A 12399-nucleotide genomic window follows, 5' to 3' on the forward strand; every position below is an offset into this window, starting at 1 on the left:
TGTCTGCACTACCTACAGAGACGCCCAGTTGAGCAGCTAGGTGTTTGATTCTGATCCATCGATCACCTCGAATGAGAGTGTCCTCTCGTTCCAACATTGATAGAGTCACACCTGTGTGCGGCCGGCCGGCACGTTGGAGTTCGGACAGGTTTGCACGACTTGCTTCCGATGATGACAGACGCCTCACCCAACTGCTCGTCGTGCTTTTGTTCACTGTCAGGTCTCCGTAGACATTCTGGAAGCGGCTATGAATATCTGCGATGCTCTGGTTTTCCACCAAAAGAAACTCAATGACAGCTCTCTGCTTGGAACGCATCTCCGTTACAGACGCCATTTTGAAAGCTACGTATAGCGCGGCCACCTATCGGAGCTTCATGAAACTACAAAGGCTGAAGCGGTAATATTCCAAGATGCCCCACAACAAATACCGCATTTTTTTCAACCGAAAATGGCCGAGAAAAAAAAATGTATTACATTACTTATTGAACGCCCCTCGTACTGCTACTACTACTACTACTACTACTACTACTACTACTATTGCTTTTTCTTCCTGTTATACTGAGCTTATGTTGTCCACAGCTGATGATCTTCCATGCGCTGCTTACCGTTTGATATGGAATATGTTATTTTGCGTACTAAGTAGGTCCACGAAACCCCTCAGCAATATTTGACTAACCATTTTCCGTGTATTGATATAGTTTAGAGAACAATAATATTTTTTCGTAATATACATTTCAGTGGTATATTTAGAGTCCTTAAATGTATATGTGGAGGAAAAAATTGAAATTTACGTTTCATAGTAAAAGTCACAATCAAATTCGAAGGAAAAACCTCATATAAAATTTCATTAAACCCGCGTTGTGATATTACAACTTAAACATTTAAACACTTAAAAAAACTAAATGAATGATTTGTAAATTTCGTCTCCACGAACTCCTCCTACAATTCATCGTGAACTCCACTCGCTAACGTTACAAAGAAGTCGTTCTGCTTTGCGCAAAAATCCGACTTTTAACATGATTTAAATAAAAAAGAGTTCTGCCCCGATTACTTTATTTCATGAGTAACACTACGTGTTTTGCGAATTTATTCCTGTTTTCAAATGCTCTGGGATTTATCTTAGTGCTGGATATCCTGACTGCGTGTGTGTTATCCTGAGTCACTTCCCAAGCAGAAGTCCTCGTATGACCCCAAGTTACTGTCCCTCCTTCATCACACAGAGATTCACACAGACACCACATATCATTCATCCTGTTAAACATTACGAGCGTAAGAACAGGTAAACGCGTAATACTCTGTCTCCGTCATACACGGCAGAATGAAGTTACAACGACACGTTTGGATGCTGTCCGCCCCTATAGCTGAGTGGTGCAGTCTGCTTTAGGCAGTGGCGCGGCACGGACCTGCTCTCCCGGCCGCGGGCGCGCGTGGACGAGGAAGTGTTTACACCGCCGGTACTCGGGCGTGTTGTTGTCTGACTCGATCGCCATGGCACACAATTTTCGAAAGACTATGCTCCAATTTACGTTCGACAACGAATTTGCCAGACCCAAAGCTTTCGAAATAGAGCCTTTTTTGAGGGAAGAAGTTCGTTTACCTGCTGCAGACATAGTTGGAATACACCTGTCCATTGTAAGCAGTACAATGTACGTAAAGATGACCGATGGAGCTGCGTGTGAAAGAACTCTCTCCGCTGCTCAAAGAGGATTTAAATTTCGACACTCTGATGGCCATATCAGCGATGTAACAGTAGCTCCTTCAGGATTGGGTGTGAGCGTCATTCGGATCTTTGAATTGCCGTTTGAGGTGCCAGAATCGATGGTTACTGAATCGCTGCGACCATATGGAACGGTACTTAGTCATACGCCTGAACGCTGGGCAAGTTTTAGTACCTATCCTGTGCTAAACGGCGTGCGACAGGTGCGGATCGTCCTTACTAAACATATCCCGTCTTCTTTATACATTGGCGGATGTCGAGCTATTGTGATCTACGATGGCCAGCCACGCACCTGTTCTGGCTGTGGTGGAGAAGGACATATCCGCTCGGAGTGCATACAACGCCGCGTCGTGCAACTGCCACATGGAGACGCGTCACAGCGAGAAGTTCCCACGCAACTGCCGATGACGTACGTGTGGGTGGCCCGCCGGGAGGTGTTGCCAAGTTCGGAGCGTGACGAGGACGTGTTTATGCAAGAGCAGACCGAGTTACGGGAGCATGGAAGTGACTCGGAGAATGTCCCTACACCGACGTCACGTCAGTTGAGGGAGGAACCTTCCAAAAACTCACATGTAGTACGCGACGTGGAAGTAGAGGTCGAGACAGTGGTGCCGCAAACGGACCAACGAACGATCGACGAACACAGTGAGGCAGCAGAGGGCAGGGCACGCAAACAGCGATCGCCGAAGCGTCGCAAAAAGCGTCGCCATAGTTCGGGTGACATGTCCCCCCCTAGCCTAGGGGACACGGAAGGTATCCTAGCCGAAGAACTGTCTGACACAGAACACGTGCTTTTAGAGGACGCTGACAGGATTCCGTCAGATGGTGACCGGATGTCCCGCCTTTTAAATGGTCCCTCTTCATTGACACCGACTGACCCAGCGCTGCCGACGAAGGAGTCAGGGACACCAATGTCCCGGCAGCCACGTCGAAATACATCAGTTTCTCGGATGGATTACCACTGCGACTGGTCGGAACCAGTCGAAGACATACAGGAATTGCCACCCCCAAATGATGACCACTCACCTACAGGATGCACACCACGGAACGACAACAAAGGAGGGCAGCCCGTTGGCGGGCACCCCTCTGAGCACGAATAGTGGACTAAAGCCCTTGGAGTTCTCAATGACATGACACGAGCATGACAACGACGACGAACCAAGCATATAAGGTGGGCACAGTGAATATTAACACCGCACGTTCGCTTGCAAAGATGCAACTTCTCCGGGACATGATTTACGCCACAGACGTTGATATTCTGCTGATGCAGGAAACCTGCAATGCTGCTTTTCCCGACGTGCACGGATACAACACTTACCTAGCGCCGACTCCAGATGGAGGACGTGGCACAGCGATACTAGTCCGGGAAGGGATTCCGATGTGTGACCTCGATTACCTTCCTTCGGCTCGGGGTTTGGCTATGACCGTGAACGGCATTCGTATCGTCAACATCTATGCACCCTCCGGATCTGACAATCGACAGGCGCGTGCACGATTCTACTCGGAGGAGATTGCCCCCCCCCCCCTATTCCATGGGAGGTATGACCACATCTTGGTAGGGGGAGATTTTAACTGTGTACTCACACCGAAGGATCAAACTCCTAATTTCAGCTCCTGCCACGCATTGAACACGATCTGCCGGGACATGGCCCTTATGGACACGTGGGAAAAGATCCATGGGCAGCGAGAGGGCTACACGTATTTTACTAGCCACTCGGTGAGCAGGCTGGATCGGATTTATGTTTCTGACGGATTAAGAGATCACGTGTTGGCTGCTGAACGTTGGCCCACAGCTTTTACGGATCACCTTGCATGTTTATGCACGTTAACCCTCCCACGGCAGCGGGTCTGGCGGAGTCGTAGTTCCTGGAAACTTAATTCCTCCTTATTGGTGGATCTCGAATGTCGCCAGCGGATCGAAGAAACATGGCAGACTTGCACTCGCCGTCTGCCGCTGCACCGTACGGTTCTTTCGTAGTGGCTGCAGTGTGCAAAACCGGCGATACGAAGAGCTCTCATAACGTATGGCAAGCAAAAAGCGAAATGGCTGCGAGATACACTTGATTATTACTACATGGTGCTCCGCGACCTGCCCTCCAGGGCCCCATCGCCCGAGCGTCAAGTGGAAGTCCATCGCATTCAGGCCTGCATTTTATCGATCACGAGACGTCGACTGGAGGGACTTTCGATCCGTGCTCGGTGCTTGGACAACGTCGATGGAGAACGTATTGGTATGCATCATGTGTCCAAGGGACATGCGCTTAATCGCCGATCCCTAATCACAGTCCTCCATGATGACGATGGTCGGTCCTTGACGTCACAACAGGCCATTGCTGCTGAGTTTCTGGAGCATTACCGCCTCCTTTTCACTGGGACGCCGACGGACAATCGGACAGGAGAAGAAATTTTGCGACAGATGCAAACGGAGATGGATGGTCCGGATGCAGAGTCGCTATTGGAACCCCTAACGGAGCGCACTCGCGAAGGGTGCGGTGCATAAATCCCCTGGGCCAGATGGGTTGACACTCGAATTTTACAGCGCATTTGCGGATTTAATGATGTCCCAGTTGGTATTGATGTATAATGAGTTATTGAGCCCTGACACGGACGTTCCGTCGCAGTTCATGGCGGGACTGTTTATACCAATACCGAAATCGTCATCGAGTGTCAGCGCCCATCAATTTAGATCGCTCACGATGCTCAATACTGACTATAAGATCTTTGTGCGAATGTTGGCGGCAAGGCTCAAGACTGTAATATCCAAGACAATACCACCAGACCAGGCTTGTCTAGGGGTTCGGAGCAACATACATTCTATCCTCGGCGAATACAGTGACGTAATTTCCCTGACGGAAGCTTGTCGCAAGCGAGCGACGTTCGTATCGGTGGATTTTGATCGTGCCTTTGACAGGATCAACCATGATTTCCTTGACTCGACCATGCGACGTATGGCGATACCACAGGATTTTATTACCGTCCTCATGCGCCTCCTTCGCGGCGCTTCTTCGACGGTGAGAGTCAATGGTAGGGAGGTAGGAACGATTCCTGTTTGCAGCTCAGTTAGGCAAGGATGTCCCTTGTCGATGTTACTGTTTACAATAGCGCTCGAACCATTTATGCAGACTCTTAGACGGACTCTAGCAGGCGTCCGACTCCGTGCGAGCGCCTTCACGTGTCGTGCATATGCCGACGACTTGATGATACTCGTCCGGTCGGAGAACGAAGTAAGTCAGGTGGTTAACCTTCTTACTACGTAAGGAGTAGCTGCGGAAAGCAGGGTCAACATGAATGAAACCAAGATCATGCACATCGGTCGAGGACTGGACGCTCTGCGCAGTCCGTTTACGACGGTGGACATCTTGCGATGCTTAGGTGTCTTGTTCACCCGATAGCTACGGCAATCAGCGGCGGCGAGCAATCGACGTCTCCTCCAGAACGTCCGACTGCACATACGCAACAATTCACTCCGAACGCACGACCTGCTCCAAAGGGTGGACTACACTAATGTTCACCTGGCCTCGCGACTGCCGCACTTGGCACAGGTACTGCCAATGCCACATGTATTGCTGACAGATTCATGGCGGCCTTTGGATACTATGTCAGCCAAGGAATGTTGTTTAAGATCAAATACGAGACTTTAACTCTCCCACACCATTCTGGAGGACTTAACCTCACGGATGTACGGAACAAGGCTCTAGCTCTATACCTGCGAGCGACGCTACGAACTTGGAACCAACGGCAACACGCCATCACGTCGGCCATCCTGGATGTGCTTCTTCCCACGTCCTTTGAACCACCGGTGGCGATAGGCACAATCTCGCCCTCGTTTTCTCACGTCGTGCGATTTTTTGTTACAGATACGTTCTACCAGAATCCCCACTACCCGTGAGATATATCGATACTTGCGGCGTCATCATGGCAGCAATTTTGTCGAACTTAAATACCCAACACGAAACTGGCGACAGATTTGGCGAGCTGTCCATACACCACTCCTCACCACAGCAGCGCGATCGTCATGGTATACATTAATCAACCGAAAGACAGTCAACCGCCAACGATTGTACGACATTCGCATGGTGGATTCCCCGCTCTGCCTTATATGTGGCATGCAGGTCACCGACAAATATTCTCTGCAGTGCGGTGAGGCAAAGGATGTTTGGCGGCTGACGCAACGCATCATAGCCCTCCTCCGACGCACCGACGAATCCATGATCACGACGGACGATTTATTTTTCCCTGACCCTGTCTTTTTTCCCTCACAAAAAACATCGGCAATCCGATGGATTGGAGGACACGCGTCGCGCTACGTGCTCTCGCGGAACTTGATATCGGGCATGGACTGTTGGCATTATCTACTGGAACAACACGATATCATCCGACGCCACTCTAAATATAAAACGCATTTTGCGAACTTTCTAGGCAGCATGTTTCATAACCCCCCGAAGCGGTGGGGAGTCCCAGGTTTACGTTGTTTCGAGGGATAGGATTTACTCTCAGTGAAGTGTCGAGGATGTCACTTCGGCCCTATATTTATTTCCCTTCTTTTTTATATATGATTTTTCTTTTGGGATATTAAAATTAAATGAATAAATAAAATATTATTGTTACTAAAAAAAATTACAATGTCAATGTTTCCTTCCTGCTGCCTCTCCCTTATCCTGTCAGGAGACGGGGACACTGTGGCCAGGCCTCCAAGTACGAACCCTGTCCACTCTGCCCCCTGACCTACTTAAAAAAAAATTGTCAGCGTGACGGATTGCCGTCCTACGGGTCCGGGTTCGATTCCGGGTGGGTCGGGGTATTCTCCACTCAGGGACTGGGTGTTATGTTGTCTTCATCATCATTTTATCCCCATCCGGCGCGCAGGTCGTCCAATGTGGCGTCGAGTGTAATACGACCTGCACCAAGGCGGCCGGACCTGCCCGCAAGGGGCTTTCTAGCCAATGACGCCAAACGCTCATTTCCACTTGGATGCTTTGGCACGTACGGAAGGCTTACAGAAGTTTTGCACACGGAATTCTTGGTAAAACCATAAGATGTAGATAAGTGGAGAAAAAGTATATTTGTACGCTTCACAGTGGTTTGAAATGTAGGAGTACAGCGCTAAGAATTTTTTCACTTATCTGTTGTTAATATTACGCTACTGGTGAGGCTTGCTAAAGCGTTCCTCTTGAGGGGTGCCATGCCTTCTGAAACGCCTTAGTGAATAAATTCAACATGGATTTCACACACAGAGAGCTTTCGAAATTCATCTCTCTTTGTTCGTCTATGAGACCGCAGGTATACGTGTCCAGACTGATGTGTTGCTTGGCTGCATTTGGTACAGTTCACCACTGTCGTTTCGCGAAATAAATTAGACGTTAACGAGTATCGAACAAGATTTGTAACGGGATTCAGATCTTCATTACAATTATAACTCAGTATACCATTTTAAGCGGAACTACAGCGTGTTACAAAAAGGTACGGCCAAACTTTCAGGAAACATTCCTCACACACAAATAAAGAAAAGATGTTGTGTGGACATGTGTCCGGAAACGCGTAATTTCCATGTTAGAGCTCATTTTAGTTTCGTCCACCTATGCTCAATGGAGCACGTTATCATGATTTCCTACGGGATACTCTACCTGTGCTGCTAGAACATGTGCCTCTACAAATACGGCACAACATGTGGTTCATACGCGATGGAGCTCCAGCACATTTCAGTCGAAGTGTTCCTACGCTTCTCAACAACAGATTCGGTGACCGATGGATTGGTAGAGGCGGACTAATTCCATGGTCTCCACGCTCTCCTGGCGTCAACCCTCTTGACTTTCATTTATGGGGGCATTTGAAAGCTCTTGTCTAGGCAACTCCGGTACCAAATGTAGAGACTCTTCGTGCTCGTATTGTGGACGGCTGTGATACAATACGCCATTCTCCAGGGCTGCAGCCGTTCGAAGTGGCCGAGCGGGTCTAGGCGCTACAGTCTGGGACCGCGCGACCGCTACGGTCGCAGGTTCGAATCCTGCCTCGGGCATGGATGTGTGTGATGTCCTTAGGTTAGTTAGGCTTAACTAGTTCTAAGTTCTAGGGGTAGCGTCTTTGATTCATAATCAAAACGTCTTCGGTCCCGGGTTCGATCCCCGCCACTGCCTAAATTTTGATAAATAATCATCATTGGCGGCCGAAGACTTCCGGCATAAGAAGTCAGCCTCATTCTGCCAACGGCCTTGTCAAAGAGGGCGGAGGAGCTGATAGAGGTTCAGGGTACTCTCTTGTCCCAGGGGTGGGAAATTGCCGCTAAAGGTGGAAGAATCAGCAATGATCAACGACATGAGGATGCAGAAGGCAATGGAAACCACTGCATTAAAGACACGTAACGTGTATCCACAGGACATGTGGCCTGTAATTGAAGAAGTGTCATGATGATCTCTCCATTGGCAAAAGATTCCGGAATAGTCCCCCAATCGGATCTCCGGGAGGGGACTGCCAAGGGGGAGGTTACCATGAGAAAAAAATTGAATAATCAATGAAAGGATAACGTTCTACGAGTCGGGGCATGGAATTTCAGAAGCTTGAACGTGGTAGGGAAACTAGAAAATCTGAAAAGGGAAATGCAAAGGCTCAATCTAGATATAGTAGGGGTCAGTGAAGTGAAGTGGAAGGAAGACAAGGATTTCTGGTCATATGAGTATCGGGTAATATCAACAGCAGCAGAAAATGGTATAACAGGTGTAGGATTCCTTATGAACAGGAAGGTAGGGCAGAGGGTGTGTTACTGTGAACAGTTCAGTGATCGGGTTGTTCTAATCAGAATCGACAGCAGACCAACACCTACAACGATAGTTCAGGTATACATTCCGACGTCGCAAGCTGAAGATGAACAGATAGAGAAAGTGTATGAGGATATTGAAAGGGTAATGCAGTATGTAAAGGGTGACGAAGATCTAATAGTCATGGGCGACTGGAATGCAGTTGTAGGGGAAGGAGTAGAAGAAAAGGTTACAGGAGAATATGGCCTTGGGACAAGGAATGAAAGAGGAGAAAGACTAATTGAGTTCTGTAACAAGTTTCAGCTAGTAATAGCGAATACCCTGATCAAGCATCACAAGAGGAGGTATACTTGGAAAAGGCCGGGAGATACGGGAAGATTTCAACTAGATTACATCATGGTCAGACAGAGATTCCGAAATCAGATACTGGATTGTAAGGCGTACCCAGGAGCAGATATAGACTCAGATCACAATATGGTAGTGATGAAGAGTAGGCTGAAGTTCAAGACATTAGTCAGGAAGAATCAATACGCAAAGAAGTGGGATACGGAAGTAATAAGGAATGACGAGATACGTTTGAAGTTCTCTAACCCTATAGATACAGCAATAAGGAATAGCGCAGTAGGAAGTACAGTTGAAGAGGAATGGACATCTCTAAAAAGGGCCATCACAGAAGATGGGAAGGAAAAATAGGTACAAAGAAGGTAGCTGCGAAGAAACCATGGGTAACAGAAGAAATACTTCAGTTGATTGATGAAAGGAGGAAGTACAAACATGTTCCGGGAAAATCAGGAATACAGAAATACAAGTCGCTGAGGAATGAAATAAACAGGAAGTGCAGGGAAGCTAAGACGAAATGGCTGCAGGAAAAATGTGAAGACATCGAAAAAGATATGATTGTCGGAAGAACAGACTCAGCACACAGGAAAGTCAAAACAACCTTTGGTGACATTAAAAGCAGCGGTGGTAACATTAAGAGTGCAACGGGAATTCCACTGTTAAATGCAGAGGAGAGAGCAGATAGGTGGAAAGAATACATTGAAAGCCATGAGGGTGAAGATTTGTCTGATGTGATAGAAGAAGAAACAGGAGTCGATTTAGAGGAGATAGGGGATCCAGTATTAGAATCGGAATTTAAAAGAGCTTTGGAGGACTTACGGTCAAATAAGGCAGAAGGGATAGATAACATTCCATCAGAATTTCTAAAATCATTGGGGGAAGTGGCAACAAAACGACTATTCACGTTGGTGTGTAGAATAATGAGTCTAGCGACATACCATCTGACTTTCGGAAAAGCATCATCCACACAATTCCGAAGACGGCAAGAGCTGACAAGTGCGAGAATTATCGCACAATCAGCTTAACAGCTCATGCATCGAAGCTGCTGACAAGAATAATATACAGAAGAATGGAAAAGAAAATTGAGAATGCGCTAGGTGACGATCAGTTTGGCTTTAGGAAATGTAAAGGCACGGGAGAGGCAATTCTGACGTTACGGCTAATAATGGAAGCAAGGCTAAAGAAAAATCAAGACACTTTCATAGGATTTGTCGACCTGGAAAAAGCGTTCGACAATATAAAATGGTGCAAGCTGTTCGAGATTCTGAAAAAAGTAGGGGTAAGGTATAGGGAGGGACGGGTCATATACAATATGTACAACAACCAAGAGGGAGTAATAAGAATGGACGATCAAGAACGAAGTTCTCGTATTAAGAAGGGTGTAAGACAAGGCTGTAGCCTTTCGCCCCTACTCTTCAATCTGTACATCGAGGAAGCAATGATGGAAATGCTATCCTGAGTGAAAGTGAAGAAGAATTAAATGATCTGCTGAACGGAATGAACAGTCTAATGAGTACACAGTATGGTTTGAGAGTAAATCGGAGAAAGACGAAAGTAATGAGAAGTAGTAGAAATGAGAACAGCGAGAAACTTAACATCGGGAATGATGGTCACGAAGTCAATGAAGTTAAGGAATTCTGCTACCTAGGCAGTAAAATAACCAATGACGGACGGAGCAAGGAGGACATCAAAAGCAGACTCTCTATGGCAAAAAAGGCATTTCTGGCCAAGAGAAGTCTACTAATATCGAGAAGTCTACTAATATGAAATACCGGCCTTAATTTGAGGAAGAAATTTCTGAGGATGTACGTCTGGAGTACAGCATTGTATGGTAATGAAACATGGACTGTGGGAAAACCGGAACAAAAGAGAATCGAAGCATTTGAGATATGGTGCTACAGACAAATGTTGAAAATTAGGTTGACTGATAAGGTAAGGAATGAGGAGGTTCTACGCAGAATCGGAGAGGAAAGGTTTATGTGGAAAACACTGATAAGGAGAAGGGACGGGATGATAGGACATCTGCTAAGACATGAGGGATTGACTTCCATGGTACTAGAGGGAGCTGTAGAGGGCAAAAACTGTAGAGGAAGACAGAGATTGGAATACGTCAAGCAAATAATTGAGGACGTAGGTTGAAGTGCAGTAGACTGATGACAAAAAAAGAAAAATTCTTGGGGACTGATGACCTCAGAAGTTAAGTCCCATAGTGCTCAGAGCCATTTGAACCAACCAGGGCTGCATCAGCGCATCAGGGATTCCATGCGACGGAGAGTGGACGCATGTATCCTCGCTAACGGAGGACATTTTGAACATTTCCTGTAACAAAGTGTTTGAAGTCACGCTGGTACGTTCTGTTGCTGTGTGTTTCCATTCCATGATTAATGTGATTTGAAGAGAAGTAATAAAATGAGCTCTAACATGGAAAGTAAGCGTCTCCGACACATGTCCACATAACATATTTTCTTTCTTTGTGTGTGAGGTATGCTTCCTGAAAGTTTGGCCGTACCTTTTTGTAACATCCTGCATATCGACAGACGTAAAGATAACTTCACGAGTAGCGATGGGACCGTTACTGTTTACACTGTACGTAAATGATCCAGTCGATAACACCGGAAGTTCCATGAGGCTGTTAGTAAATGGTGCGGTTGTCTATGAGAAGGCAGCAGCGACAGAAGACTGTAGAAAACTGCAGTCAGACCTGAGAAGGACTGATCAATTGTGCAGAGGCAAGCAACTGACTGTGAACATAGATAAATGTAACATATTGACAGTACATAGGCGAAGAAATTCACTACTTACGATTGCACTATTGGAAACAAATCAGTGGAAATAGTGGGAGTAGCCATCCAGAGTGAGCTAACGTGGAAAGAGCACATAAATCAAATACCAGGAAAGTTGATACCAGGCTAAGATTCACAAGAAGGATCTAAAGGAAATGTAATTGAGACACGAAATAAGTGCCTTACAAAACACTTATCGTCCGATTCCTGGGTGTTGCTCACTCGTCTGGAATCCTTACTAAGCAGGATTAATGGATAAATAGGCAAGTTCCAACGAAAAGCGGAGCATTTCGCCACGGGATGGTTTAATCGGCGCGCGAACATCACGTGGTTGCCGAAAAGTCTCTAGTTGCAGACGGTACAAGAGAGGTGTTGCTCATCGCAGAGAGGTTTACTATTGCAGTTATGGGAGACTATGTCACGGGTTGAGTCGGGGAACGCATTACATCACCCCCACAAACTCGCGAAATGATCATACAGGGAAATCTGAGAAATTAGAGCTGATAGGGTTTACTGGTGATCAATCTTCCAAGGTACCATTCGCGAATGGAACAAGGAAGCGGAGATCAGATAGTCGTACTAGAACTGCCATCAGCATACACTGTAATGTAGCTGGCGGAGTACAGTACAGACGTAGATGTAGGAAAGGTGGAAGTTCTTAGCTCAGGGACGGAGGCAGACGTTATTCCAGTATCCATCTATACAGCCAAGTCGCTCTCTCTCTCTCTCTCCCTCCCTCTCTTTAACTCTCTTCTTTCCTTTTCTTTTTTGATTATGGACAGCGTACCGTTTCTCGACTGAATTAGGA

Source organism: Schistocerca nitens, chromosome 8 (genome assembly GCF_023898315.1).
Source record: "Schistocerca nitens isolate TAMUIC-IGC-003100 chromosome 8, iqSchNite1.1, whole genome shotgun sequence".
NCBI lineage: Eukaryota > Metazoa > Arthropoda > Insecta > Orthoptera > Acrididae > Schistocerca > Schistocerca nitens.